Source organism: Spermophilus citellus (assembly GCF_964194105.1).
Source record: "Spermophilus citellus genome assembly, chromosome: 10".
NCBI classification, from domain to species: Eukaryota; Metazoa; Chordata; class Mammalia; order Rodentia; family Sciuridae; genus Spermophilus; species Spermophilus citellus.
Genome location: NC_138197.1, coordinates 3,439,905 through 3,443,923, shown reverse-complemented (window position 1 = coordinate 3,443,923; position 4,019 = coordinate 3,439,905).

Here is a 4,019-nt window from a genome sequence, read left to right as displayed (position 1 = left end):
CTCATACCTCCCTTCCCTCCTCCCCTCCCCCCTTCCACCCTCCCTCACCCTTCCCTTCCCTCCTTCCCTCCACCCTTCCACCCTCCCTCACCCCTCCCTTCCCGCCTTTTCTCCACCCTTCCACCCTCCCTCACCCATCACTTCGCTCCTCCCCTCCACCCTTCCACCCTCCCTCACCCTTCCCTTCCCTCCTCCCCTCCACAAATCCACCCTCCCAAACCCCTCCCTTCTCTCTTCCCCTCCACCCTTCCACCCTCCCTCACCCTTCCCTTCCCTCCTCCACTCCACCCTTCCACCCTCCCTACCCCTCCCTTCCCTCTCCTCCCCTCCACCCTTCCACCCTCCCTCACCCCTCCCTTCCCTCCTCGCCTCCACCCTACTCTCTTGCCTCACCCTTCCCATCCCTGGTCTTCTCCACCCTTCCACCCTCCCTCACCCTTCCTTCCCTCCTCCCCTCCACCCTTCCACACTCCCTCACCCTTCCCTTCCCTCCTCCCCTCCACCCATCTACCCTCCCTCACCCTTCCCTTCCCTCCTCCCCTGCACCATTCCACCCTCCCTATCCATCCCTTCCTTCCTCCCCTCCAAACTTTCACCCTCCCTAACCCCTCCCTTCCCTCCTTTCCTCCATCCTTCTACCCTCCCTCACTTCTGCCTTCCCTCCTCCCCTCCACCCTTCCACCTCCCTCACCCCTCCCTTCCCTACTCCCCTCCACCCTTCCACCCTCCTTCACCCCTCCCTTCCCTCCTCCCCTACACCCTTCCAGCCTCCCTCACCCCTCCCTTCCCTATTCCCCTACACCCTTCCACCTTCCCGCACCCTTTCCTTCCCTCTTTCCCTCCACCCTTCCACCCTCCCTCACCCTTCCCTTCCCTCCTTCCCTCCACCCTTCCATCCTCCCTCACCCTTTCCTTCCCTCCTCCCCTCCACCCTTCCACCATCCCCTCAACTTCCCTTCCCTCCTTCCCTCCACCCTTCCATCCTCCCTCATCCTTCCCTTCCCTCCTTCCCACCACCCTTCCACCCTCCCTGACCCTTCTCTTCCCTCCTCCCCTCCACCCTTCCACCCTCCCTCACCCTTCACTTCCCTCCTCCCCTCCAACCTTCCACCCTCCCTCACCCTTCCTTCCCTCCTCCCCTCCACGCTTCCACCCTCCCTCACCCTTCCCTTCCCTCCTCCCCTCCACCCTTCCACCCTACCTATCCTTCCCTTCCCTTCCTCCCCTTCACCCATTCACCCTCCCTCACCCCCTCCCTTACCTCCTTCCCTCCACCCTTCTACCCTCCCTCACCCATCCCTTACCTCCTCACCTCCACCCTTCCACCCTCACTCACCCTTCCCTTCACTCCTCCCCTCCACCCATCCACCCCTCCCTCACCCCACCCTTCCCTCCTCCCCTCCACCCTTCCACCCTCCCTAACCCCTCCCTTCCCTCCTCCCCTCCACCCTTCCACCCTCCCTCACCCTTCCCTTCCCTCCATCCCTCCACCCTTCCACCTCCCTCAAGCTTCCCTTCCCTCCTTCCCTCCACCCTTCCATCATTCCTCACCCTTTCCTTCCCTTCTCCCCCTCCACCCTTCCACCCTCCCCTCATCTTCCCTTCCCACCTTTCCTCCACTCTTCCATCCTCCCTCATCCTTCCCATCCCTCCTTCCCTCCACCCTCCCTCACCCCTCCCTTCCCTCCTCCCCTCCACCCTTCCACCCTCCCTCACCCCTCCCTTCCCTCCTCCCTCCACCCTTCCACCCTCCATCACCCTTCCATTCCCTCCTCCCCTCCACCCTACCACCCTCCCTCACCCTTCCTTCCCTCCTCCCCTCCACCCTTCTACCCTCCCTCACCCTTCACTTCCCTGCTCCCCTCCACACTTCCACCCTCCCTCACCCTTCCCTTCCCTCCTTCCCTCCACCCTTCTACCCTCCCTCATACCTCCCTTCCCTCCTCCCCTCCACCCTTCCACCCTCCCTCACCCTTCCCTTCCCTCCTTCCCTCCACCCTTCCACCCTCCCTCACCCCTCCCTTCCCTCCTTTTCTCCACCCTTCTACCCTCCCTCATCCCTCCCTTCCCTCCTCCCCTCCACCCATCCACCCTCCCTCACCATTCCCTTCCCTCCTCCCCTCCACACTTCCACCCTCCCAAACCCCTCCCTTCTCTCTTCCCCTCCACCCTTCCACCCTCCCTCACCCTTCCCTTCCCTCCTCCACTCCACCCTTCCACCCTCCCTACCCTTCCCTTCCCTCCTCCCCTCCACCCTTCCACCCTCCCTCACCCCTCCCTTCCCTCCTCGCCTCCACCCTACACTCTTGCCTCACCCTTCCCATCCCTGGTCCCCTCCACCCTTCCACCCTCCCTCACCCTTCCTTCCCTCCTCCCCTCCACCCTTCCACACTCCCTCACCCTTCCCTTCCCTCCCTCCCCTCCACCCATCTACCCTCCCTCACCCTTCCCTTCCCTCCTCCCCTGCACCCTTCCACCCTCCCTATCCATCCCTTCCTTCCTCCCCTCCAACCTTTCACCCTCCCTAACCCCTCCCTTCCCTCATTTCCTCCATCCTTCTACCCTCCCTCACTTCTGCCTTCCCTCCTCCCCTCCACCCTTCCACCCTCCCTCACCCCTCCCTTCCTTACTCCCCTCCACCCTTCCAACCTCCTTCACCCCTCCCTTCCCTCCTCCCCTACACCCTTCCACCCTCCCTCACCCCTCCCTTCCCTACTCCCCTACACCCTTCTACCCTCCCGCACCCTTCCCTTCCCTCTTTCCCTCCACCCTTCCACCCTCCCTCACCCTTCCCTTCCCTCCTTCCCTCCACCCTTCCATCCTCCCTCACCCTTTCCTTCCCTCCTCCCCTCCACCCTTCCACCATCCCCTCAACTTCCCTTCCCTCCTTCCCTCCACCCTTCCATCCTCCCTCATCCTTCCCTTCCCTCCTTCCCACCACCCTTCCACCCTCCCTCACCCTTCTCTTCCCTCCTCCCCTCCACCCTTCCACCCTCCCTCACCCTTCCCTTCCCTCCTCCCCTCCACTTTTCCACCCACCCTCACCCCTCCCTTCCCTCCTCCCCTCCACCTTTCCACCCTCCCTCACCCTTCCCTTCCCTCCTCCCCTCCACCCTTCCACCCTCCCAAACCCCTCCCTTCTCTCCTCCCCTCCACCCTTCCACCCTGTCTCACCCCTCCCTTCTCTCCTCCCCTCCACTCTTCCACCCTCCCTCACCCCTCCCTTCCCTCCTCCCATCCACCCTTCTCTCTTCCCTCACACTTCCCATCCCTCATCCCCTCCACCCTTCCACCCTCCCTCACCCTTCCCTTCCCTCCTTCCCTCCACCCTTCCACCCTCCCTCACCCTTCCCTTTCCTCTTCCCCTCCACCCTTCCACCCTCCCCTCAACCCTCCCTTCCCTCCTCCCCTCCACCCTTCCACCCTCCCTCACCCCTCCCTTCCCTCCTCCCCTCCACCCTTCCACAGTCCCTCACGTTCCCTTCCCTCCTCCCCTCCACCCTTCCAACCTCCCTACCCTTCCCTTTCCTCCTCCCCTGCACCCTTCCACCCTCCCTCACCCTTCCCTTCCCTCCTTCCTTCCACCCTTCCACCCTCCCAAACACCTCCCTTCTCTCCTCCCCTCCACACTTCCACCATCCCTCACCCCTCCCTTCCCTCCTCCCCTCCACTCTTCCACCCACCCTCACCCTTCCCTTCCCTCCTCCCCTCCACCCTTCCACCCTCCCTCACCCCTCCCTTCCCTCCTCCCCTCCACCCTTCTCTCGTCCCTCAACCTTCCCATCCCTGGTCCCCTCCACCATTCCACCCTCCCTCACCCTTCCTTTCTCTCCTCCCCTCCACCCTTACACCCTCCCTCATATTTACCTTCCCTCCTCCCCTCCACCCTTCCACCCTCCCTCACACTTCCTTCCCTCCTCCCCTCCACCCTTCCACCCTCCCTCACCCTTCCTTCCCTCCTCCCCTCCACCCTTCTACCTCCCTCACCCTTCCCTTCCCTCCTCCCCTCCACCCTTCCA